At 41.0% G+C, this 27941-nt stretch overlaps 1 protein-coding gene across 2 annotated transcripts in view; it reads left to right on the top strand.

The window, feature by feature from the left end:
- The first annotated feature begins 1364 nt into the window (after positions 1–1364).
- The window catches only part of TUNAR (TCL1 upstream neural differentiation-associated RNA), a 142759-nt gene continuing 116182 nt past the window's right edge, over positions 1365–27941 (top strand). For both annotated transcript variants that reach the window (XM_064142206.1, XM_064142197.1), the window contains exons 1-2: positions 1365–1453; positions 17729–17824. The gene's annotated coding sequence lies outside the window, so the exon portion shown is untranslated. The remainder of the gene's footprint in view (positions 1454–17728; positions 17825–27941) is intronic.

Here is a 27941-nt window from a genome sequence, read left to right as displayed (position 1 = left end):
TTCCTTCGTTTGTAAACTCTTTGTCTCAAAGTGTTGGTACTTTTAAAAAGGATGTTTGAGTGAAACTTGTGATAAAGTGGCAAATGTGTTGTCAGAGATTGGAGGTCTAGAATGTTCCATGTCCTAAATATAACCTGTAGCAGGGCACAAACATGTACCACTTGTGTTTACTATGGGATTAGAACTAAAACAAAAGCACTGATATTTTTTTAAATATAAAAATAATGAAAAGGCCTTTATTCCCCAAATATACCCAATGTTTTTATTGTGATGCTGTATTTTGAGAACTAGGAAAAACCTAATGTATTATTTGGGCCATGAAAGGTTACTTAGAAAGTACAAGGCAACTATAACACATATCAATAAATACTTAAGCTTTTAAGAGACCTTGAGAGCTATTGCTGGCTATGAAAACATCAACTGCTGTCCATAAGAACAATACTGTAAACAATGATTCAGTAAAACATGGAACAGAAACCCTCAGAGTTAAAAGAGCAAAAGTTGTTGGCATTGTAATTGTTTGGATAGTGCCTTCAAACCTGAAGCTGAGGCTGCATAGAATAAAGACTGAAGATGTGAGAAATTCATGCTGAATTACAGGATGATGAGGGTTGGAAGGGACCTCCATAGACCATTGAGTCACAGAGTCACAGAATTGTTTGGATTGGAAAAGACCTTTAAGATCATCCAGTCCAACCATTCTCTCACTTGACCAAGTGCAGTGCAGGACCATGAAATCTAGCTCAGGTCACATAGGAACATATCCCATGGAGAGCTTGCTGAAAGATCTCATGCTTTGTATATATATATATATATATATATTTATAATTTGTAGTGGTTTATATTTTTCATTTTTATTTCTTAGTCTTCCTCTTTATTTCCTCATTTTATCCTTAGATGTGATTTGTGCTTCTTCAGCCGACCTAGTGAGCTGGTGAATGTCTGGTTATTACTCCAAGCAGAAATGACAAAGGGTTGGTCATGAAAAGGGTAGTTTCAATGCAAACACTACAGTCCAGGGTTTCTTTGTTTGCTTGTTTTTTTTTTTTTTTGGGTTAGTTTTTTGTGTTTTGGATTTTTTTTTTTTTTTTTGTTTTAACTCCCTGCTCCCTCATCTCCCTTCTTTCCTCTCCATCTCCTCTTTCCCCTCATCTCTTTCTGTTCCTCTACATCTCCATCCTTTCCCCCCATCTTCCTTCTTTCCTCTCCATCTCCCTCCTTGGAGCACAACCTCCCCTTTCCCACCCCACACTTTGTTTTCCCCCTTTTCCCTCATACCCAGACCGCCTGGGTTCCGTAAGTCTCCTCCCACCCCAGGTGTGACCACTTTGCCCTCCCCGCCCACTCCATTTTTTAAGCCACTCCAGGAAAGGCAGCCACTCTAAGCTGTGCCTGACTGAGCAGAGGGATCTTCCTGCTATCATCACTGGTGTGTTACCATGGTGCATATTGGGTGAGTGGGAAGGAGACAAAGGCTTGGTGGCTGATTAGGCAGGAATAGATTTGATGGTCACTGTAATATTGCTTATGGGTGCTGGCTGGGCCTCAGAATCACCAAATCACAGGATTCTGTTCTCACTTGTGGTTTTTCTATGTGGCCAATGAACTGTCTCTGTGTAGCCTGGATGTCTGAATGCTGGCTCAGATATGTAAGCTGAACTGCTGCTTCCTGAGGTTTCCATCTGTCAAATAAGCATGTACATACTTTTTTACTTGATATGCTCAAGCATTTAAAAGTATCAACTGCAATTAAAAAGATCAGACTCCATTTTTTTATTTTGCATGTGATAACAGTGCATGCAGCCTTGCTGGCACGTGGGCCCTTAAGAAATGATGTTAGCTTGCCTGAGTCTCAACATGGCCACAATACTCCTTTCCCACTTGGTACTGCAGAGCACTCACGTTCTGCAGTGGGAATCATATTATACTAGAGACAAGTGGTTCTGGGTGGTTCCTGTTAAAGGTTTATTTTCCTATTGAAGTAGTACTTAGTCATGCGAAATATTTCCTAGCTTGAGTTCAGCTTGCTATTAGTCACTGCTCCACGCAGTTCACTGGCTTTGTGCCTGTGGCCACATCTCCTTGACAAGAGGCAAAACATGCCACTGCAGTGGCCAGGGGAGTTTGCCATCAGCTCGTCTCATTGCAGGGCCAGTGTTCTTACTGTGTTTGCTCTTTGTGGGTTGTACCACGCATGAGATGCAACCCCATGTTTTAGGAGGTTAAGAGGAACTGCCTTGAAAGAGGGGCTAGGAACTAAATTATGTGTGTAAGTGCAGGAGCTGCTGGTAAAAAACTTTGCCTTTGACAGGGATCTAGCTGGGTTTGGTCAGAGGAAAGACCTTCTAACAACTGTTACCTTATGGCTTATTCACTGACTGGAAAAGATGTATTAAACCATTTAGTGTATTCTTTCTGCAGCCATAGATGGTAGCTAGAAAAAACTAAAATCCTATTTGCCTCAACATTTCCCCCAAAGAGTTAACATTTCCATGGCAATTGTAATAACTAAAAATATCACAGGAGGTTATATCTATAACAATTTTATTTATTGTCAATGACAAGCAGCTAAGGAGATTCTATTGTGCAAGAACAATGTGGACAGAAGCAAGTTTTTATCTCCATTTTAGGACCTGTTGGATGTAGGTTAAGGTTGTGTTGATCCTTTCACATTTTCATATGCTCCTGACTAATTGTCACTTAAAGGTGTCTGATAGAAATGCAAATCTTGACCCTGATGAAACATGAGCAGTAGCAAACCAGACTTCCATTAAAATACATCAGTGATTTCTGCTAATAACCTCTTCTGAAATGGACAGGGCAATTGTAAGAAGGCTTTCACCAATTGTTCAAGCATCCTGTGAACTTTAGATCCTCCTCAGGTTGTCAGATTTTTTTATATTGCCACTTGTCCTTAGGGACAGAGCTCAAACAAAACCGATGACCTCAGTGACATAAGAGTGAAATGGAAGCTTGCTCCAGGCATGCCTAAGTAGGAGGAGAGCTTTTCAAGAGCCCTTATGCAAGACACCTTTCAGTGGCTTTTTCTGTGTGAATTGCATGATTGAGCCTCGTTGCAAAGACTGGCTTTGTTACTTCTTTCCTCCAATTGGAAAGACGTGCTATATGCTGTCTTTACAGTCTGTGTATGTGGAGAAAGGGCGTGAAGGGCCTCAGTACAAGTTCTCAGAGCCATGTTCAAGCATGATAATTCACATGTTTTCCCCAGGAGAGGGAAGCCTGAGTGAGAGAGGATCTGAGGAATGTGTCTGAGAAAGGGGCAAGAGAAAATACAGGGAAGGGCTGGCAGGCTACAAACATAGCTTTTATTATGCTTGTGAAACAAATTTACTTGGTTGAAAGGAGTGAGCTATATATTCATATGAGCTAAGTTGTTGTACAGTAGCAGTTGGAATGAAGAAGTTAACCTAGAAGAAAATCAAGATAGGATGCTTTGTACAGAAATCTTGTTGTGAAGGCCCTCCATGAATTTCCTTTATGTAGAAAGGCTGTGCAGCTTGTAGTGCTGCTGCCTCTTGCTTTGAGCCAGAATAGGGTCTGCTCACAAGCCAGGAGTGGCCCATGGGGCTGTCACTGGGCAATTTGCACTGGGCACTTTGGCAACCTAAATCCATGAGTTCAGTGTTAGTGTAAGGAAACTGATAGACCTTGTGAAACTAGCAACCTGCAGAAGTATTATGGTTCAGGAAGCAAGTTTTGTATGTTACTCTGTTTATGATGTTAGTGATATTTAAAAAAATATATTGGTTAGCAAGCTAAATTACTTGTCTTTTGGAAGTGAGGTTCCTAAACAGGGGCTTCAGACTGTTTTAGAGGCAAACAAACTTCTGATTCACTTGCAGACAAGTCCCAGTGGAAGGACTAGATATGTCTGAATAAAAGCAGTGTAAACACTGAAACATGTATGAATTTGTAGGGCATCCTGATGCCAGTAAATGATGAGCTTAATGACAAATGCTCCTATTTATTTAAAATAATACATGTAGTTGGTAGAGAACCATGGTGTATTTTGATGGACACTTCCCTCTTCTTTGAGCATTGAAACCAAGAATACCAAGTGGTTTATGGCTCAACTGTATTTTGGTGTCCTTGAGGAATTCCAGCTTTGTGGGCAGAGAAGTAGCTCTCTTCTGTTGCTAGCAGTCTCATTAGCTGGTTACAAATTTGACCAGTGAGTTAGTGTGACAGTTGGTCAACCTGTAGGAAGCACTGAAAATCCCTAACTCTGCTGTCTGTAGGAACCTATTTCAGAGAAGTGCACAGAGAGGGCTAGAGGATTAAGTCTGACTGAGAACTACTCTGTCACTGGCCTGTGCTTTCCACCTGGTCTGGTAGTGTGCAGTGTGTGCTTTGGGTGAAACTGGCATTGGGAGAGGCTGGAGGGTGTAGTGAATTGTCTTAATCATCCTACTAGAGAATTAAGAGTTCAGATCTGAACTTGTTGCAGGCACCAATTCAGTCTCTATTGTGTCTATGTAGAAGGTGCTTTGTCACCTTCAAGTGCTCATGTGGATACAAGCATAGGCAGTAGTCTGGAGTCTTAAATATCATCCTTAAGTGATACTCAACTGTTGCAGCAGCAGCTGCAGAAACAACAGGGGATGTACAGCCTCAGATTCAAATACCAGCCTTTAGTCCAGAGCACCCCTGTATCTCTTTGTCTTCCGAAACATAAGATACAGAGAACAAGGGAAAAAAAGGCATCAGTCTTGACTCAATACACTTCTGGATTTCCACTGTCTAATGCTTTACTCAGCAATGGATCGTTGCTTCCTTGGGGCTTTTCCATTCTAGTGGATCATTGCTTCCTTGGGGCTTTTCCATTCTAGTGAACTTGCAGCAGGAGGCCTGATATAATGGAAAGGTCCAGGAAATTGGCACTGAGACAGGGCATTTCCTCACAAAAGTTGTCATGATCCTGTCTGTCATCATGGGATCACCACTTATTTTCTTTGGCTGTGTTTTTGGGCAAAGTGCAATGCAGGTAGGTATAGCTTTAGATAGCTTTGCAATCAGTTTGTTTTAAAATTGGACTACTTTCACTTGCTCTGCTCAGCAGCCTAAAACATTATTTATTTTTTTCCATAAGGCAAGCCCCTGGCAAAAACTGTCTATGACTGTGACTCAAAATCTGCAGACAAAACAATTACTGCAGTAAAGATTTCAATGTGGCGTTCTGACACACTGCAAATTGCCCAGCATATATAATCCTATTAACTAAAGTGGAGGGATGAGATCCTTTTATGCTTAGAATCAACAAACATTGCACACTAAACCCCACTTATCTCAGACAGCTAACTAAATAGGCACTGAGAACTAAGTCTTATGGTTGGCTACTTGACTCACCAGAGTAAATACAGATAATGCCTTATGTTCTGAAAATGTCAGAGTGAAATTCTGCTGCTGCTTTTTCCAGACTATCTCTAAAACCTGTTTGTTTGGTTTTCCTTACATAATGCTGGGTTTGCTTCCAATTCTTGCTTCCTAATGGAACTTTGTTATAGTATAAGCATCCTTACTCATTTACTAAAGTCGTGCAAAAATTTCTACTTCCATATTTTCTACCTTTTATGTGGCTCTGATGTGCTATAGAAAATAATTCCTTTAAAAAATGCTGTAGTAAACTGTACAGGGTTAACCCTCCAGGGGGAGTGACCTTGAACTTGACCCTACGTGGTCTTGACCCCTCCTCAGGTGTGGGTCTGAACACTAACAGGTCATGGTTGGCTCACTACCCCTTCCTGTCTAAAAGTCTATAAAAGCAGGAGGACTTCCTGTTCTCTTGCTCTCTGTGCTCCCTACTTAGCAGCATCACCATCCTGACCCTGGTTCTCTTTGTTTTACCATGTGGTCATCACCCATGAGGTGGACAAAGCCATTACCATCAAAATTGGGCTGTATTTCCACACTTTGTATTTGTTTTCCCTTCCCTATACCTTTGTAACTTCTCTACCTCAGATACCTTTTAATTTATTGTTAATTTTTTCTTCTTTTTAACTTCCAAATCAGAGTGAGATTATTTATTTGGGTGTGCTTACCTTTCTCTCTCTCTACATCTAATTAATTTTTTTTCTATTTTGGAAAGAAGGGGGAAGAGGGAAGGGCACTCTATAAATTGTTATTGGTTCTATCAAATATACTTGAGTCTCTGGGAGTTTAAATTTGAATGGAGACATAAACAAATACCAATTAACTTCACAATGTCAACCATACAAAACTTAGAGAATAACAATTGAGTGTCCCATACAATCTGTGCACATTTGTTGTGACATGATTTTCAATCAGGGTTGCCCAGGGGAATGGTTGAGGCCTCATCCTTGGAGATACTCAAGGTGAGGCTCAACAGAGCTCTGGGTAACCTGAGGTAGTGGAGGATGTCCCTGCTTATTGAAGAGGAGGTTGGACTGGATGACCTTTACAGGTCTCTTCTAACCCAAGCCATTCTATCAGCAGCTATGCACTCACATACTTAAAACAAAAAAAAACAAAAAAACAACAACAAACAAAACCCATTTTGGAATATGCATTCAATAAGAATTTAAAAATTAATTTTAAATTGTATCACCTGCCATTTTGACTAAATGACATAACTTATACCCATGTGAAGTTTTTTGTGTGTGGACAGGCTGTAGAAGGAGATGGAGATTGATACCTGCCTGAACATGAGCCAGCAGTGTGCCCAGGTGGCCAAGAGAGCCAATGGCATCCTGGCCTGCATCAGGAATGGTGTGGTCAGCAGGAGCAGGGAGGTCATTCTGCCCCTGTACTCTGCACTGGTTAGGCCACACCTTGAGTACTGTGTTCAGTTCTGGGCCCCCCAGTTTAGGAAGGACATCGAGATGCTTGAGCATGTCCAGAGAAGGGTGACGAGGCTGGTGAGAGGCCTTGAGCACAGCCCTACGAGGAGAGGCTGAGGGAGCTGGGATTGTTTAGCCTGGAGAAGAGGAGGCTCAGGGGTGACCTTATTGCTGTCTACAACTACCTGAGGGGTGGTTGTGGCCAGGAGGAGGTTGCTCTCTTCTCTCAGGTGGCCAGCTCCAGAATGAGAGGACACAGCCTCAGGCTGCGCCAGGGGAAACTTAGGCTTGAGGTGAGGAGAAAGTTCTTCACTGAGAGAGTCATTGGGCACTGGAATGGGCTGCCCGGGGAGGTGGTGGAGTCGCCGTCCCTGGAGCTGTTCAAGGCAGGATTGGACGTGGCACTTGGTGCCATGGTCTAGCCTTGAGCTCTGTGGTAAAGGGTTGGACTTGATTATCTGTGAGGTCTCTTCCAACCCTGATGATACTGTGATGGCAAATCTTTCCTGCAGTTGAATCCAATCTTATCTTGATTCTATACCAATCCAGAGCTCCTAAAGCTTCTTTTCAGATGCATATTATGCATCTGTTTCCCTGCCTTGATGCAATCCTTATCTTGTTGTTTTATAAATTGTATTTGCAGATGAAGTGTGTAGAGGTGAGTCTTAACTGGCATTGCTTATTCTGCTTTAAGGGGACTCCAGCCCAAATCCAAGTAAAGCAAATACTATAAATAATCTTGTTGTGACTATTTGCTTTAATGGTGCAAAATAGGATGCTTCTGAATGGGTTCCTGGGTAGACAATAAAATACAGGGAAAACAATGCTGCAGTTTGTTCTCAGAGGAGAAGACAAGATTTAAAAAAAAAAGTAGGCATGAAAATGGGGAGATATTGATAGATGCTGTGAGCTTTTAACAGCTGAGCTGGCAGAATATGAAAGTGAACTCTAGATTACAAGTTTTTGCCAAAGAATTTCATATCCTTCCTAGAAAATTTACCTCTAAGCCACTACTATGAGCTCTGGGCACTTATTTTGGAGAGAATCCACAGTGTTTCTAATGTGTTTTGTTGCATCTGGTGTGCTTCTCCTGTGGTGTGATGTAATGTAACATGGCATGTGGCGTTATAAATAGAATGATGAGATCTTGCAAAAACCTGCCTGGAAGGCAAACTCGCTGCCTCTCTCCTCCTGAAAGACTTCCTGAGCTCTCCACTACACTCCTTCCTTTTGTGAAAAGGTACCTTCCAGTCCAGCGCACTCTTGCTCGGGTTTCCAGAGAGTGGTTGGGATAGAATGGCTTTTTTCTCTGAAATTCCTTTAGCTTGTCAGCAGTACAGCAAAGACTTGATGGGGGCAGTATCTTGCTGCTCTCAGTTTCTCTCTTTCCTTTCATCCGTGTCTATGCATTTCAAATTTGCTCGGTGCCATGGGCAAGATGCTAATTTTAGCAACCTTGTGTAATTACTCTGAAGCCACTGGGGTTAATGCATGTGTATAGTACAGTTCAAATCAGAATGTAGCCTTATGTTGTGCTAATATTTTTTGTGATTTTTTTTCCCTATTCCCCCCCACCTTGCTAGTAAATTCAATCTCCATAGCCTTAGCTGCAGCACTACTGTTAGAATAGCATTCAAACAGTGTGTTAAAATAAGCTGTGGGGGTCGAGTTACCAACATGACAATATGGAAGCAATTCTCTGGGCTTCTGGCAGTGATTCTGGACTGCAGTTTTATGGTCACCAGCTTCCTCTGTGCTCTCAGGAAGAATGTTGAGTTACTATATTTACATCTATGAGTTAAGAATACTGCTTTACTAGCATGTATTTCTAGAACCGTTTAGGTTTCCAGACAGGCTTCTCCTCTGTGTGCCTAATCAAGAATAGTTCTTTTTAGCTACTTCTTTTATAAGAGTTGAAGGTTGTATCACTTGCCTTAATCACAAGCATAATCTATAAAACTGAAATTAAGACTCCTTCTTATGTTTCATGTGCGAGTGTGTGACAAAATATACATTAAGGATCTTGAATTCTTCTTTAGAAGCTTTTACATGTTTTGTCTTCCCTTTTTTTATAGACTAAAATTGTATCTTTCTGAAGCTCTATTGAAAGAAGCATTGACAAACAACAGTGTAATTTCCCTGCATTAACTCTAATTCTTTGATAGATCTGTGAAGATGTTGTACCATCTACACCTGAAACTTTGACCTTGTGTGATTTCCTGTTGCAAAGCTTATTACTTCTTTTAAATAAATAAATTAACATACTGTAGTACCCATTTCTAAAGTCTTTAAAGGGTTTGAGGCTTTAGCATGTCTGTGCAAGACAGTAGACACAGAAGTGTGCATGAAGAAGTGACCAAGGTATTTTACAGAGAAGAGTTTGCGTTAGGCTTCATGCAGTTCCTGAAGGATACTGAGGAATGGTCAAATGTAGCAAACAAATCAGTTTAATTACTTTTCACTGATAGTGAGTTCATAAAGGCATATTAACCAGAGAAAATGTTACCATGTGAATGCTGCATTGAGTTGAGATGCCACACACTGTGCTGGGCTCAATTTTAGGCAAACCCAACAGATTCAGCCTAAAACAACATAGCTGTTGTTAAATTTCACAACTCATGAAATGTTTGAAATGCTGTAGTGTCACAAAATAAAAGCACATTTATATACATGATTGAATATATATTGGGGGTAGGTTTTGTAGTCTCCTTTACTCATTCTTTGCAGCTATGCTGAAACATGATCCTTTATTAGACTTTATCTTCTGTTGTGTCACTGCTTCTAGTTTTGCGTATCTCATCCTCATTTGGATCTGCTGCACGGAGTGTTATTTTCTTTCTGGTTACTTTAAGGGCTGTTCTTTGCATCCAAATTTTTCTTCCTCTCTTAATTTATTCTCCTCCAGCTGCAAGGATTTATTTCTATCTGCAGTACAGAAAAGCAGTCAGACTAAGTAATGAAAGCAAATGTTGCTCCTCTTTCTGTCACAGAACATTTTTCTTCCAGATCTAAACATTTGCTCCTCATCGGAAACAAATGGATCTAGTATGGGCTGCAATCCAAAGCATGTACAACAACTTCTGGACTTCTGCAAGTATTTAGTTGACAGCCAGGAATTAAGATAGCTACAGGGCACTGCAATACTGCTTGAAGACCAGAACTGAACACTACAGTATAGGAGAATGGATCTGAAACATTTTTAGTCTCAAATTTCTCTCACTTGAAATGAAAATATGTGATAAATCATAGAAAGACTGGAAGAAACTGTAGTCTTTTTATGAAGAACTGTAGATTAATATGGGGAAGGGATTAACTTATAGTCAAATGGTGTATTTTACATTGTTAGGCTCTTCAGTGTACAGGTTTGGCAAAGAGAAACATCTATATAGTCAGGAAAAGAAACTTGAGTACTGATATTGATATATAGCAGCTGTTTTTTAGTTTTGCCTCTGAGCTGCTGAGATAGTCGTGTGGAAAATGGCCTGAAAGACCACAAAACAAGAAATAAAATGTGCTTTGGACACAGTGCCAGCAGCAGTGATAGCTTCTGCAGAGGCTCACTATATCTGTGTTTTGGTGATGCTCTTGGAGATGTCAAGCCTGACTGTCTATACCTTCATGGTGGCCTGCTCATGTAGTGTTCAGTTGTGATTTCTGGTGTTTGTTAGCTGGTTTTTCTTTTTCCTTCCACTAGAAAAAGCTTAAAAACAGGAAGTGAGAAGGAAATAAAAGCCTCTTTACTACATAATTCACACAGATTCACAGACTGGGTTGGAAGTGACTCTTAAAAGTCATCTTGTTCCCTATAATGACCAGGAACATGCAGTGGTCATGCATGTGAATGTTAGGATACACACCATTCCTCACCACATCAAATGTCTTCATCCCTAAAGTGCAGAAATAAAAGGTTTTTCATCTGTTAAACCACAGTGCACATCACAGCTGTACAATAAAATTTATTCATCATCAATCTTTTTTGAAATCCACACTTTGGAAATTATGTGCAATTCTTCCACTGTTGTCTTTGCACTTAACAGCTGAACTGAGCATTCAGCAGACTTTCCTTTGTCCATGCATATGTTGAACATTGGAAGAGCTGAGATGCGAATTTGTGTAGCTTTCTGTCTGTAAGCAATGAAATGACTGAAAGGAAATTTGCCTTTCAGCCTGTTCCACATGAGACAAGCTCATCCCTGGTACCTTTGCACAACTGTTGTAACCACACAAGCTATGTCTCTGAAGTCAGAATACTCTACCAAGATTATTGCATTCACCTGAGTGAAACATAGTTTATATTTTTAAAATTCACTTGAATTTCTGAAGCTTGTTGCTAAATGAGGAGTTAGTACATTTACACCAGGAATTCTGTAGGATAATAATAAGCTTTTCTTGCTACTGAGAGTCAATGAAATAAGCTATTCTTGAGACCCAGCCTGCCAAAGACAGCTGTTTAAAAGCATTCTCTCTGTAAGTAATTGTTTTCTGTGTTATCTGGAGAGAGAAATAGATTTACATCCCAGGAACAATTGCAATCTGCTAAAACTCACAAAAGCCAATTAATTTCCCCCCCCCCCCCCCCCCCCCCCGGTGTTTCCTACCTAAGAGTTCAATTTTGATATGGAAACTATCTTGAGTTACAACGATACAGGGTCAAACTTGTCACAATATATTTTCTGATCATTCATCATTGTGCTGTGTGGGTCCTGGCTTCAGTCTGCCCTACCCACCTTTTACTCAAAACATGTGCTGCCTACTTATTTTCTTAGGCTTTGTGGTTTGGTTTTGGTTGAGTTTTTTTAAGTTTGGTGTTTCTTTGTTATAGTTCTTGTGCCAAATTTGGATGAAAGATCTTTAATCCTGCCTGGTTTTTATCTCCGACTGAGTTTCTTCTGTGTCTGGAACTTTCTCTTGGGGCTGGTGAGTCTGCTCAAGAATGTTGAGATTTGGGCAGTAACCTAGATATTATGGTTTACATTTGAACAGAAAGCCAGCTGGAGGATGGTGCCTGATCCTCTAGATACTGATGCTTGCTTTTGGTTTATGAAATGGGCCAGCTCTTGGGCTGATGACCAGTAATGTTTGGACCATATTCTCCTCTGGCTCCTTGATTCCTTTGCCTTTTTCAAGTAGGGGTGAATGAACAGTGATCTGGGCTGATGACTATATATCACTTTTTTTTTGTTCAAAGAGAGGTCATACTAATACTGGGCTAAATGCAAAGTTTCTTTTTGTGTCTCTAAACCCCTGTGATGCATAGGGACTTTGTTCTAATCTGCATGTATGCAAATGTTGAGTAGAATTCTTAATGATGTATTACTGCCTGGAACTATAAACTAAATTACAATAGAAGTTCAAATGGTTTCTTCATATGTCATATGACACAGCCCACTTTCACAAGCCTCCTTGTCTCCACACACAGATTGGAGGGAAAATAACATGCAAAAAAAACTCCTTTGGGTTGAGATAAAGAGTTTTAGTGGAAATTATGATGCACAGTTACTTTAGCCTATGTGCAGAAAAGTGCAGCAAAATTCATAAGCCAGCAATTTCCCCCTCACCCTCTGCCCACCCAGTAGGTTACACCCCAGACCCAGAAACTGGAAGCAGCAACCAGAACAGGGAGCCTCTCATGTTACCACCTGACTTTCAAGCCCCATGATACTTTGCTCCAATCAGCACTTTCATTCTGAAGCTGATATGGTATTGAATATCATCATCAGATTCAACTCAACATGTGACAAAGTAGAACTTCAAAAACAAAGAAGGTTCCAGACTTAGTTCATAAGAAACCAAGGAGTGCTTTAAAACAGAAGGAGAACATAATTCATTTAGATTGAGACTTAAACTCTAGACAAACCTAGCTTGAAAAGCCCAGCAGAGGGAAAATGAAGTATTAACTTCAAAGATTTGGGAGGTGGGTAGTGGAACTAGAGAGAAGTTGTTAAAATAGCTTTAATAAGGATGAAGTAGTCTGCTAACAGTCTCCTGCTCCTTTACTCATAACTATGTGCTGCTGACGGATTCAATTCTTTAAAAAAAGATAAAGACATAAATGCCCATACATGTAAGTGCCAGATAATGATTTGCACTTAGGTGACCAAAACAAAGAAAAAACCTTTTCTGTTCTGAGTAAATTTTTCTCCTGAAATGTTTGTCATTGCAGTTAACAATTTAAAGTTATTATATAGCTAAGAACTTCACTCAAAACTGACATTACATTAGGCAATGCAGCAATATAAAACATGGTCTTTACTGAGCTTAGTCGCCAAAAACCTAAGGCAGACTGAAAACCAGGCAACAACTAGAAAAATGGCAGGGATTAATTTCTATTTGAAGTATAGCCTGTGCCAGTAAAAAGAATGAAATGTTCTTCTAAACTACTTATTTCCTTCTCCAATAACTGCTAAGGGAATAGCTTTCATATGTGCAACAGCCAAGGATTTTCTTCTAGGTATAACTCAAGTCAAACCTGCAGGGAGCTTGCTCTTTCATGACTAAAACACAGTTAATGTATGTTAAATGTAGTCAAATGCAGTCTTGCATTCTCATCTAGGAATATTAATGAGAGATTGTTTAGACTTATTTAAAAACAATATCCTAGAATATCTGTGTGCAACAAGTGTTGTTCTGAACTTAGTTCTAGTTAACTTCTGATCTCTGAGGAAAGATTTAGCATTTACTTCAGTAGGAAGGGAAATGACCCAAATGGCATCAAATAAATTAAGTCACTGTTAAAAATTATGCAAAATTAATAATCCATATTTTGATATCCAAGCAAATATTGTTAGTAACTATGAACATTGTTCAGTAACATTAAATCTCAGCAGAAAACTTATTTACAATGTTCAAAACACATGGTTTGGATACTTATACACACCAGGAGCAGGCAATACTAGAACACTTTTAAGAAATAACTAGCAAATGCAAACATTTAAACTGGAAAGAGGTTCTTAGTTTTGATTACACCACTTGCCCACCAGAGGACTTGAGAGGCTCCTTTCTGCTGCTGAGGCAGAAAGGCACAATAGAATCTAGTTGCAGAATTTCTTAGAGACTTTGAATATTTACTCGCAAAAAGTCCCTGACTTGTGGGGCTAGTTACAGCTTCAGACAGCACCTAAACACTTTCAGGAGTTCTGTTGATGCCTTGTCAGCTGCTGAGGCTTCTGATGCTTCACAGGATGCTAGGGAAAGGAGACAGATGATCTCTGACCTTATCCTGGCCCCTCTGGACAATCTGTGTTGAGCTAGGTTTATCTAGAGTTTAAGGCTTCTTGTGTAGGCAGTATGCAATAAGACAGTGAGGCATTACACTGCCAGAAGCAGAGAGAAATAGCAGCAGCAGCAAGCAAGCATGCATAAAATGGAGAAGCACATTGTGTTACCTGCTCTTCTGTTTTTATAAATACAGCCCAAGACTAATGGACCTTTGGACACAGAATAGCCAATCAGAATGGCAGTTAGTGAAGCTTGACCATATTAGGTGGAAGCCATAGGCTTGCTTTACCCAAATTTGGGAAAAACACAGGCCTTGCATGAGGCAGGCACAAGCCAAGCGTGTGTGCCTTGTTTACCACAGGATGTAAACAGGAGCAAAAGAAGTCTGGGCAAGCCAGGGTCCCTAGACTCAGTGGCTCCAGGTTCTTTCTCCTCCTTCCTGTGGTTGCTTCTCCCATCAGCAGAAAGAGGGTGAGCAGAAAAACATGTCAGGGCAAGCCAGGACATGTTCTGGCCTATTTAAGCCTACCCTAACAGTCACCTGTTGAATACACCCTGCTTTTGATATGACTATTTTAGTGGTGCTGAACGTGTCATAGTGCAAATATAAGTAGGTGAATCGATATGGTATTTCTGAAATTGCTTTTCTTCTAAGGAATGTTGCTCTGGGGCTTTTATGCATGTCTGATCTCATTAGGTCCAGGGGATATGTTAGTATCTCAGCTTACAACATTACTTGCTGATTTCTAGTAGAAATAAGCAGAGTATCAGTTCTAATATATCCACTGTGAGGGGGAATTCTAACTTTAAATCTGTATTGTGATACCATTACAGCAACAACAAATTGTTAGGAAAAAAGTAAGTGCTATAAACTTTCACTAACCCAGAAATGTTGCAGGTCAATAGTTTGTTTTCAAACATCTTAAAATCTGGAAGAGTCCAGGGATCAAATAATTATTTCGCTTTAGTCCTACTGTGTAATGAATATGGTTTTTAAAAATGTGATCTTAAAATCAAGTGACTTACAGAAGAATGGATGTAATAGTACAGACTGCTCAAAGGTTCTAGAATCCTTTCTTGAAAAAATAAACTTGTTAAATGTGAAAGAAAAGCAGAGAGATTGTTCCATCTATAACCCTGAGCAAGATTTGCAAACATTAGAACTTGGAAGTTCTTTCTCACTTCTATATTTACAGTATGAAAGTATCAAGAGCAAATAACCTTTGCATTTGATTTTGTTATTCTTTTAGAACCTTATCCAATTCCCTCTTTCTTATCTCCTGTTAATTTGTTTGGGTTTTTTTGTAGATAACAGACTCTGTTCTCAGGGTATCTTTCTTTCCTGCTAATAGGATATTGGTAAGATACTGTTTCTGATATTGCCCTGCTTTCTTGCTTGACACTTCTGCAGTGCAACCTAGAACACGTGTCAGTTAAATGAGAGCTTCAGCTCTTGCCTGGTTATCGCTCTGATCAGATTTTGATGGAGAGGCCATTAGCAGCTGGGTTCATAGTCTCCAGATGTATCTGTACTCTTTTTGACCTATGAATCTAGGACATCTCTGAAATATTTATCTGGCTTCAATAGGATATTGTTCTTTTAATATATTCCTATTGAAAGCACTAAAATGTGTGATAAACTATGAAACATGCTTTCAGAGTAAAAATATTTGTGCATAAGGGAAAGACTATTGAAAAGGAAAAAACCGCATATTTTGAGATGTTGGGAATTTTTAGGAGCTTTGTTGGAAATATGTTCAAGTAGGCTTGCTGATGTAAGCTAGGATAAGCTAGAGAGACAGAATGAGCAGTGCCCTCACTGATGTCCTTTTAATTTTTTTTTTTAAAGACATTTTTGTGCTGCTCTTAGCAGCACTAAAGATGGGATGGTTTGGGTGTTCCCTGCCCTCCCTCACTCTACAAATCACCCAGACTAGACTCAGATGGCTCTGGAAATATGAATGAAGCTGTTTATTTAAAGCTAGCACAATATACAAGCAGCTATTTACAGTATATACAGTTATAGACAGAAATATACAGGGTAAAAAGGTAATACAGAAACACAACTCCCCTCCCAGAAACCTGAGTCCCCAGGAGGGGCTCTCAACCACCCCTTCACCCTCCCCCTACCCCTCTCAACCTTACCCCAGTACCAAGGAAGAATAGAGGTTCAGCCAAGAGGTGAAGAAGCAAAGTGGGTTAGCTCAAAATGGAGGGTGAGGTTAGAGAGATGCAGCTCAGCCAGCAGCCCCAGTGAGAGTGAATGCTAAGAATGTGTTATCAAATGTTTTTATTTCTTGTTCCTATACTTCTCAGCAAGACTGTGAGCAAAGTAGACATCACCGTTGTTTTCTTTGTACAGCCTCTAATCTAGTTCTTCTCACCAAAACATTCTAGCCTGCCTCAAACTAGCACAATCACTAAAGGTATTTCTAAGGCAAGGAGGTAATGAAATGAAGTTGGAATGGGAGGCCAATTTCCCAAATGCTTTAATGTGAGGCTCACCCTGAATTTTCTCAGGGTTTTAACTGAATTGTATGTATATAATGTGCCAACAGACTAAATCCTGACACACATCAGTGGTGTTTCATGAATGAGGAACTCCATGTAACATTGAAACTACTGAAGTTGGAGCAGAAATTTCTGAGATCCCTTCCTTACAGTTTAGTGTTTGCACAGTGCTTCTTCCCAAGGAATAGAAAATTTCAGGATTGGCTGGACATAAATCATAGAAAGTCTGAGTGATAGAAGTTGGAAAGGCATGATGACTGTGAGCTCTTGGTGGACTGGAATCTGCACTGTCAACCTAAACAACATTAAATGAAAATTAGTATCTTGACTTCTGAAGCCACCAAAACTAGCATTCATTTAATTCTAATTTTATATTCTTGTGTTAAGATGGTTATCTGGATTCCAAAGTTAGTGGAGAGAGAAATTTGACCAGTCCTGATAAAGGCTGTGGAATGGTCCAAGGAGCTTAACATTCAGAGTTCAGATTTGGAAGAGTCTATGTGATTAGCCTCTAAATCATGGAATGTGTCCTCCTGCAAGTTTCAGTGGTTAATCAAAAGTTCTGATGTGTGGAGGAGATTTATTCTGATAGGAAGACCTGCATTCCCTGCAGCACTGTGGGTTGAAGGGCATGCTTAGATAAAAATAAGGTAATTGTAAAGTTTTTCAAGAGTAATTTGACTGATTACAGCTTAAATTCTAAAGCTTCAAATTATTTTGAAGGGAAATGAATAATCTGGGAAGGGAAAAATATCAAATTACTAGTATGAGGAATTATAACTATGTATTATTTCATATTATTTATATTATTATATCTTGCTGAGCTTCTCAGCATACCTTGCAGGAACTAGATGTTTGCAGAATCTTGAGCAAGCACTTTCTCAGCTAGGTGCTTATGTACCCAAAAAACCCAACCAGCTAAACAAAGACGGAAACAAACCCTGACACAACTATCCTTCCCGAGTCAAAACTTCTCAAGCTTTTACACTTACTGAACAGCACAGATGGAGAAGTTTCCATAGGAACTTGAATTGAATAGGCTACAGGGATGGAAGGCAGAACCAGGGAAAGTCTTGATTGCTTGAGTTTTGCTCCAATACTGCTTCTTTTGATTAAAGATGAATGAATGTTCCTCCCTCAGTTATCTTTAAAAAAATCTGTTGATTTTCTATTTCTTTTAGATACTTTGGTGAAATTCTCCCTAGCTTCAGATTTGTGAATTGCCAGTCCCATCATAGCTGAGCACCTAAAGCTTTCTGCAGAGTCCGTGGAGACAGGTACTTACCTACAACCTTTCCTTTAACCTCTCCTTATTTTCATGTGTAATCTATATTGTAGATTCCTATTTTTACTGAGTGTCATGAAGGCTTCATGGTGTACTAATAAATAGCTCTAACTCCTGCTAGGCACAAACTTTGTTTTTCCACACAGCTTTAAAATCATTTTTGGAGGCATGGCAATATGCAATGATGTGTCATAGTGCCACTTTCTAAAATAAAGTACCTTGCATATTGAATGCCTGCAGGAACTCTGCCAGTATCACAAGTGAGCCCCAGCAGCCGGTGGGAGAGATTTCAGCAGAAGCTTTGCTTAGCCTTTGTGGCTCTGGGCAGAGGATGCTCAGTCCAGATGGAATCTGCAAACCATTCAGCTGCCAAACCCAAATAAGTCTTCAGTAGTCATGTATAAAATGGGATCTTTTCCAGTTTGGAAATTGTGAAAACTTTGGGAGTTTTTCATGGAAACAGGAAAATTCAATACCCTCCCACAAGCAAGCTTGCTCTTCAAAGGCAGCATGCAGGATTTTTTTCTTTTTTCTGACAAAGCAGAACTCCTCAATGTGCCACTTTGAAGGAGGTGCTTTGTGGTTGCTCTTCTGTTTCCTTGTGGTTTGGGGTTTTTTTGTTTGGGGTTTTTTTTTGTTGGTGGTGTTTGTTTGTTTTCACTTCTTTTGTTTGGGTTTTTTTTCTCTTTTAACATGGACAACAAAGCAGTTACATGATTTTGCTGGAAGTTTTCAAAAATTCAGCCTGAGACAGAAACCTATCAGGAAATTTCCATGGCCCAAACATATATCCTTGAGATACAAGCACTGATTAAACTATGGTGATACTGCCTCTGGAAATGCATGGATTATCTATTGAAGTTTTTGAGGCAGCTGGTGTTTATAAACTTTTTGTGTGTCAATACACTGACTAGATCTTTGTGTGCCTTGTGGAGCTGGCTATGAAAGCAAGATGTGTAATGCAGTTGCCTTGTCATCCTAGGTTAGACAGAGAGGAGGGCATCCCTGTGCTGTGATAATGCCTTGGTTTGCACCCACATTTATGCAGAGCATAGCACAGTGTTGCTGCCCTGGGCTTGCAATACAATCTGGGCAGCCAAAGGAGAAACTTGACTGTGTGTCCACTGAGCTGCTTTCTCTTCATTGTGATAATATTTGAGAGTTGAGCGTGATAATGCCATGAGTGGATTTGTGCCTATGTAGACACAATGAAAGAGGATTTGTGAGTGCCAGTAATGCTAAAGGAGTTTTGGAGACACAGAATTGTACAATCATAGAATCTACCAGGTTGGAAGAGACCTCCAAGGTCACCCAGCCCTATCCAACAAATTAGACTGGCACAAAGTGCCTCATGCAGTCTTTCCTTGAACACTTCCAGGGTTGGAGACTGTACCACCTCCTTGAGCAGCGCGTTCCAATGGCAAATCACTCTCTCTGTCAAGAACTGCTTTTCTGTTAGGCTGGAGTGGAAATCTTCTTACTGGGTTATTACTCACGGGGCAAGATAAACACTTGGTCTGAACATGCAATGCAAGATTCAGTGTATTCAAAACCTGAGATTTCTTTGTGTATCTTAATGGTAGTGTACTTAGAAATAAGGAATAGGGAGACCTTTATCTCAAGGGCCTGTCTCTTATTCATTCTCCACCATAAATCATCTTTCTTGAAGTATTAGAAGTGTCTTCTGGGTGTATTGCTTAGCCTTTCCTACTCCTTTTTTCTGTACAGTTGTACCAACTTTCTGCATCTGGGGACCAGTGATCTGCTCGAAAATTACTTGGCTCTCAGGAGAGTCAAGTCAGACTGGTGGGGAAATGATCATAGAATCAGATAGGTTGGAAGAGACCTCCAAGATCATCCAGTCCAACCTATCCCCCAGCCCCATCCAATCAACTAAACCATGGCACTAAGTGCCTCATCCAGGCTTTTCTTGAACACCTTCAGAGATGGTGACTCCACCACCTCCCTGGGAAGTCCATTTCAATGGCAAATCGCTCTCTCTGGCAAGAACTTCCTCCTAGTCTCCAGCCTATACCTCCCTTGGCACAACTTTACACTGTGTCCCCTTGTTCTGTTGCTGGTTGCCTGGGAGAAGAGACCAACCCTCACCTGGCTACAACCTCCTTTCAGACAGTTGTAGACAGCAATGAGGTCAGCCCTGAGCCCCCTCTTCTTCAGGCTAAAACACCCCCAGCTCCCTCTGCCTCTCCTCATAGGGCTGTGTTCCAGGTGTCTCACCAGCATCATTGCCCTTCTCTGGACATGTTCCAGTATCTCAACATCTCTCTTGAATTTTCTGTCAATATAGCTACCAAATCTAACTTTTACCAGAAATAGCAAACAGCTTAAACTAAGGTCTGTGCATACTCTTGGACATGGACTGGCTCATCTTGCAGTTACTTGCTGCGCATAGAAACCTCCAGGCATTTCTGGTGATGCTGTGTGATTGGGGGAATCCTGCTCCAGTGACACTTAAGGCTGTGTTTACAGATCTGTGGTGTCCAGTCTCAAAGGATGTCTCAAGGGCCTCCCTTGCATATACAACAGTGTCTTATGTGGCTGGTGTCCACTAACTTTAAGAGAAGTTCTCCAAAATCACTTACCCATTGATGCTTTACCTTCTTGTGAATTCACTTTAAATTTTGCCAGAATTGTTGTGTTGGTTTGTTTTTTAACTTTTAATTTTTTCTTTCCATTTTCTTTGCTTGCTCTCTTTTTTCATGTGTGTTTGTTTACCTCAAACTAAATCAGCCTTTATCTATTGCTTGGCTGCTTGCAGGGTGGCATTGGCACCTGAATGTAAACAATCTCGCATGTCTTGGAGGCAGTTTTGGTGGTATATGTCACCCCATTAAACAGTCTGCAATGAGAGTAGAAATTTAAAAAAGGCAATTGTAACTTGAAGCAAATATCAGCCTAATTATTTGTGATAACCTCTGTCATGTATTTAAGGCAGGCCCCTGGAATAAGATATTTTTTTTTCCTTTCCCCTCATACTGTTCTTTTGATGTTCTTGATCCCTGTGGTCAGAATCAGTGCACTGGAATCATATGAAAAACATGGAAAGAAACATGCACTTAATGTTTCATGCTATCACTGACATTCTTCTGAGGATTTGTGTTAAGATGTTTTCCTTTAGGTTGCTAACACTTAGAAATAACTCAAGTTTTATAGTAAACCTTACCTGTATAGGCTTGCATCCATCCACACACTGGATGATAGTCTGAAGAGGTAGGGTTTTGGAAGCTTTTAATAATGAAAAGGAGGCCATGCAGTTCTACTGCTGGTACCCAGTGAAGCATTGTTCCATCAGAGCCTTTTATCAGGAGTTTACAAGTGCAGCGTTACAAATGAGTTTGCTGGCAGGGAGCTGACCCCTCACTGTGGAAAGCAGAACCTGGTTGTATAATTCAAAGCATTGATGTCTGGCCTTCTGGGATTTCCACCTGAAGAAAGACTATCTGAAAAGCACTTGAAGCAGATAACAGTCCTGCATGCAAAAGGGCAAGCCCTGCCTGGTGAGCAAAGCTCACTTGCTTCATCAGAGCAACCAGACCTCTGCATCATGCATGGAAGATGTACCATAATTAGTGGATGCTTTTCGGTAAGGACATGCTAATCATTTACAAGTCAGCAGAGAGTACTTGCCATCTGGGAATGGGAAGTGGCATAGCTGCCTCTGTAATGGTGTGCCTGTGCTTATAAGCCTTGCTCAAAATTAGGGCATGGTAGCCCAGCAGAGCGTAGTGGGGCTCCAGCTTCTCTGGCCCTTTAGTCACCTTGCCCGCTCTTGCCAGTGCAGATGTGGCCTTAGTTTATGGAAGGATGTTCTGAAGTGAGCAGTAGCTGTAGTAGAGAAGTTTGAAAATGTCAAAATGAAACCTGTTGACTCTTAAAGTGTCTGTGATTCGTTTTTCAGGAATTTAAGGAAATAAATGAATTTGAGCATCTGGGAATGTTCTTAAATTTATGCTTTAGTGGGGAAAACGTGAAGGTGAAAAATACCACCCAGTTCTGATGTGGAATCATAAGAAAGGAAAATATAAGCATTAGTGGGGAAACAGAAATGACAAATGCCTTTCTAAATACATGGTAAAAACATAGCTGATTGAGCAGTCCAGTTCTCTGGACCCTTGTGTTACTATACCAAGGCTCTTCAAAACTCTTGTCTCTGGCAGGCAGCAACTTTGAAGTAACTTGTGCCTACTCTTGGAGTCAGCCTGTGAAGGAAGGTTTGCTGTGCCCACATGTGTGGCTTTTGGGCTCCAGTCAAACAGCAGGCACTGATGGCTAGCATCAGACTTCAATCTCTGCCACTGTTTTCTCACTGTGAGAGTGTCAAGTGATAATAACTTCCAACAGGAAGTTACTTCATTCCAGTTTGCTTTTTAATTAATTTGTTGTTGTGTGTTTGTCTCTTTTTGTTCTCCTTCCCCTCCACCTCCTTGCCCCTGAAGTCTATCCCAGGTCAGCATCTTTCTAGAGATTTTTTTTTTTTTTAAAGCAGCATGGGTCCTAAAGGAACAGAAGTAAAAAGGTTTAGCAAAGTCACTTTGGATGGGAATGAATAGAAGATGTGCTTTAAAATCTGTGTTTATTTTTAAGGTCTTTCAAAGATGTTTGGTCTCTTTTAATGTTCAGACTTTTGGGCAAAATGTCTCTATATTTCTATGAGCTGAACAGTACGTGTAAGGCAAGACTGAGTGTGGCACATTGCTGACTGAATATCAATGTCTGAGTAATTCTGCTTGTGCATGAGGCAGGGATTTCTCATTTCATACATCAGTAGAAACTTGCTGCTGCAAATCTGTGAATACAGATAACCATATCCTGCCATTAGTGTTTATTAGTACAGAGAATTTAGAAAGTTCCTTCCAGACCAGGCTGTGGGTGAGCCTTTGCCTTCATGATGGGTGCAGCTTTGGGAAAAAAACAAGATGTTCTCTTAAACTATCTTTCCCATTGTAGACAGACAGCCCAGTGAGCCTCTGTAGCAGTTCTGCCTTCAGGAATAATTCTGGGTTGGACTTTGAGCAAGGAAACTGTTTTTACTAACTACATAAACTACATCCTCATTAGCATCAATTTGAGTTGTTTTGTTTTTTTTTGTTTTAGAATCTAATCTCGCAGAAAGCAAAAGCAGCTTTTGTTCACAGGTCATTTTAGACAAGAGCACATGCTGTAGAGGTGGCCAAAACTGATCATCTGCTCCTACTCCAGCTCGTAGTTGCACTGAACTGTGTGCTTCTGCCTCAGTCATGGCACTTCTTATGGGCAGGTGGCATTTGGCAGGGTTTCTGTTTCTTGTAGCATCTCTGTTGCATTCCTCTTGGTACAGTCAGCTGAGCCTTTCCTGGACAGGACTGTAGTCTGCTTCTCAGAAAAGACAGTGGGTTTGCTGTTTGGTGATATTTGGCATGGATACAGGTCTAGATGATTTTGTTTCACGTGAAATGTATTTTTTGCATAGTGAAAATGTTTGGCTAAGGTGTTTTTACACTGAGATAAAGGATCAGTCCTTGTACTTTAAGCTGAGTGCCTCTCTCTCGGACAGTCTTCTGATGCTACTTAAATTCTATCTAACTTCTCTGGCTTAAGCACCAATAGGTACTGCCACAGTCCAGCTTCAGATTAGCTCTCTTCTGGGGGAGTAACAGCTTCCTGTAACTCTGAACCCAGGTGGTCTTGACCCCTCCCCAGAGGTGGGTCTGAACACTACCAGGTGTGGTGGTTAGCCCACTCCCACTTGCTGTCTAAGATCCATAAAAGCAGGGGGACATCCTTTTTGCTCTCCCTACTCACCAGCAACCACCATCCTGTTCCTGCTTCTCTTTGTTTTATCACATGGCCATCGCCCACAAAGTGGAAAAACCATTGCCATCAAATCTGACTGTATTTACATATTTTGTACCTTGTTTTCCCTTCCCTATACCTTTGTAACTTCCCTACCTCATATAGCTTTTATTTATTGTTAAACTTTTCTTCTATTAACTTCCAAGTTGGAGTGTGATTATTTATTTGTGTGTGCTTATCTATTCTCTCTCTACATCTAATTCCTTTTCTTAGGAAAAGAAGGGGGAAGAGGGAAAGGCATCCTATAAATTGTTATTGGTTCTATCAACTATGGTTGAGTCTTTGGGAAATCTAAATTGGAACCGAGACACTTCCAAAACATGATATTATAGGCAGGGTTATTTCATTAGCATCTTCTAACTATTCCTCCCTCCTCCAGCAATGTTTGCTGCTCTGTGTTTTAGTTCTGAATTAATCTATCTGCCATGCTGATTAGACTTATTTGATTTCTCTCCTCCAAAACATCACTAAGTTACTTTCCTAAAAATTCATTTCTGCAATGGTCACTTCATCTCATACTAACAAAGATTTCCATTAGAACACTTCTGGCTACAAGGAGTAGAGGAGGAGTAAGTGGTTGATTCATGCTGTGTGGTTGGTCCCTTTCGAAGGACTGCTGATTACTTTCTGCCTGGCATGCCAAGCAGATATTTATCTTGAAGTGTGAAGAGCTATGTTTTGTGTCCTTTAATATGGGTCAGCCTTAAAAACCCTGAAGGAAGGAGTGGTGTAGGGGATGCAGTACCTTCCAGTGAGAGCCAGCAAACACAGTTATGGCTTAATGAATAGCTGAGGCTGATAGAAATGTGATGCTTTGTTGTTGTGTTTGTCCCTGGGATTTTTTTACTGCTTTTGAGAAGTAATATAATATATATTTTTGCAGTCATGTAGGGTAATCTCCTGTGCTGTGCCTTCTCCTCATTGCATCTTTTCATGGGAGAAGATTGATATATTTGTCCCATCAATACAATCGTGAGATTAAATGACAGCTGGATCTTGGAGCTTTCTGCAGCTTGAAGGGGTCATATAAACATTCCCAAAACAAACAGTAGTTGTGCAGTATTTGGTTACCAGTCAAAATGGATCTCAACTAATGAAAACAGATGCTTTTAAACTTTTAAGATTATTTTTTGGACAAAGTTATGACAGCACTTCTGCTGCTGAAGTGCATTTGAAATTTAAAGGCCAACCTTCTTCTCTTATCTCATAGAAGAGCACTCTTTGGAATCCTTAATTTGACACTAAAGTAAATTTGTTTTCTTAATTTAAGAAGGGAGATGCCTCACAGAGGAGGTGTGCAAACAGGAATCCAGAGAATGAAGCATTTCTCTAGTGCTTCTATTGGTTATGTTATTTTGGGTAAGCCATCTTGGTCTTCAGTTTTCTCCATCTGTGATCAGTTAACTTATTAAAAATTCTTGATTTCATAATATCAAACTCCTGTTATGCCATTACTTGCTGTAAATGAAGTTAGCACACTTAAAGGGACTTGTATGCATGCAAGAGATTATAAAAGGATTACATGGCTGAAATGAAACACAAACAATCTGCCATGCTACTGGATAAAGTAGATACAATGTAGAAGCATTTTCAAGATTAATACTTCATAATCCCCCTCTAATCCATGAGGAAGCAGTAAGGGACCTGCTGCGTCATTTGGGTCCTCACAAGTCCATGGGACCACATGGGATCCACCCTAGGGTGCTGAGAGAGCTGGCAGCTGAGCTGGCCAAGCCACTCTCCATCATTTATCAGCAGTCCTGGCTCACTGGAGAGGTCCCTGAAGACTGGAAGCTGGCCAATGCAATTCCCATACACAAGAAGGGTCGTAAGGAGGAGCCAGAAAACTACAGACCTGTGAGCCTGACCTCAGTGCCAGGCAAGGTCATGGAACAGGTCATCTTGGGTGCCATCACAAAGCACCTACAGGATAGCCAAGGGATCAGGCCCAGCCAGCATGGGTTTAGGAAGGGCAGGTCCTGCCTCACCAACCTGATCTCCTTTTATGATCAGGTTACCCGCCTGGTGAATATGGGGAAGGCTGTGGATGTAGTCTACTTGGACTTCAGCAAAGCCTTTGACACTGTCTGCCACAAGAAGCTCCTAGCCAAGCTGGCAGCTCATGGTTTGGACAGATTCACTCTGTGCTGGATCAAGAACTGGCTGGATGGCAGAGCTCAGAGAGTGGTGGTGAATGGTGCCACATCCAGTTGGCAGCTGTCACTAGTGGTGTTCCCCAAGGATCAGTGCTGGGCCCAGTCCTGTTCAATATCTTTATTGATGATCTGGACGAGGGCATTGAGTCCAGCATCAGTAAGTTTGCAGATGACACCAAGCTAGGAGCAGGTGTTGATCTGTTGGAAGGTAGGAGAGCCCTGCAGAGGGACCTGGACAGGCTGGATGGGTGGGCAGAGGCCAATGGGATGAGATTTAACAAGGCCAAGTGCAGGGTTCTGCACTTCGGCCACAATAACCCCAAGCAGCGCTATAGGCTGGGGACTGAGTGGCTGGAGAGCAGCCAGGAGGAAAGGGACCTGGGGGTACTGATAGATGGTAGGCTGAAGATGAGCCAGCAGTGTGCCCAGGTGGCCAAGAGAGCCAATGGCATCCTGGCCTGTATCAGGAACAGTGTGGCCAGTAGGACAAGGGAGGTTATTCTTCCCCTGTACTCAGCACTGGTCAGGCCACACCTTGAGTACTGTGTCCAGTTCTGGGCCCCTCAATTCAAGGAAGATGTTGAGGTGCTGGAACATGTCCAGAGAAGGGCAACAAAGCTGGTGAGGGGCATGGAACACAAATCCTATGAGGAGAGGTTGAGGGAGCTGGGCCTGTTTAGCCTGGAGAAGAGGAGGCTCAGGGGTGATCTTATTACTGTCTAAACTACCTGAAGGGGCATTGTAGCCAGGTGGGGGTTGGCCTCTTCTCCCAGGCAACCAGCAATAGAACAAGGGGACACAGTCTCAAGTTGTGCCAGGGTAGGTATAGGCTGGATGTTAGGAAGAAGTTCTTCACAGAGAGGGTGATTTCCCGTTGGAATGGGCTGCCCAGGGAGGTGGTGGAGGCACCGTCCCTGGGGGTCTTCAAGAAAAGACTGGATGAGGCACTCAGTGCCATGGTCTAGTTGACTGGCTAGGGCTGGGTGATAGGTTGGACTGGATGATCTTGGAGGTCTCTTCCAACCTGGTTGATTCTATGATTCTATGATAATGGAAAAGAACACAACTTTTTATGGCAGGAAAGTTTTCTCTCTGCTATACATAACACAGCTCAGAAGGACACCGGACACTGAAAGTCTATTGAAAGTTAAATGGCTAAAGGGAGTAGCAAGATAATGCATTAATATTACTTGGGGAAGAGCCATCAGTTCACATGATACCTTGCAATTAGGTAAAAAAGCCAAACTCCTGCCCTTCAGAGAACATGTGTGAGGGGGGTATATCAGCTCAAACTGAGGAGAGATTACTTCTATTAGGATGGAAGGCAGAGGGCTTTAAGGATTTCAGGAGAAGGGTTTATGTATGGAGAATAAGAAAAAAAAGGGTGCAGGTTTTAATTATAAAGAGGCATATTTAAGTTCCTTCTAAGTTGGACCTCCTTTTAATGCAGTGGTAGTGAAGGAGGTAGTGAGTACATCAGTCTCCATCTCTGGAAAAAGTTAGGTACAAGGTAGACAAACTTTTTTAATATAGTAGATGGTTTATACCTTGTCCTTGTGTGTGCTTGATTAACTTTTTGAAGTCTTTGCCTGCCAGCTTTTTTCCTGATATTAAATGTGAGTGCCTACTTCATACATGCTTGTCCTGGCTTTAATTGCCTCTGAATCTATGAAGATTTTGTGTTGTCTCTTCTTGCACTGCTAGAGACAGCCTTCAGATTTGTGTACTTGCTAAAATTTTTGTATATTCATTTGCTTTCAGGAGTTTTAAATACTCTGGGGAAAAAAAAATTAAAACAAGTGATATTTGGCTTTAAATATAGAATGAGAGGCTCTTTAGTGAAGCTTCACTTTTTAACTTTTAATAGCACTGTAAAAAAAAAAAATCTTTGGGTTGTGCCACATGCCATGCAAGTGATACAGGCAAAGAAAACACAATGTCTTCCCTGCAAGTTACTTTTTACTGTTGAATTTTATTGCCTTACAAAGAGTTTCCAGTGCAGCAGCTGATGCATAAGAATTTCCTTCAGAGCTCTTGGCAAGCAAAAACATTGCTTGCAGCAACTGTGCCTCTACCTCCCCAGAGATTCCACTGTTCACC

This window comes from Pogoniulus pusillus, chromosome 1 (assembly GCF_015220805.1).
Source record: "Pogoniulus pusillus isolate bPogPus1 chromosome 1, bPogPus1.pri, whole genome shotgun sequence".
Classification (NCBI taxonomy): domain Eukaryota; kingdom Metazoa; phylum Chordata; class Aves; order Piciformes; family Lybiidae; genus Pogoniulus; species Pogoniulus pusillus.
Note: the sequence above shows the minus strand (reverse complement) of the source record. Positions and strands in the feature narration are given on the sequence as shown.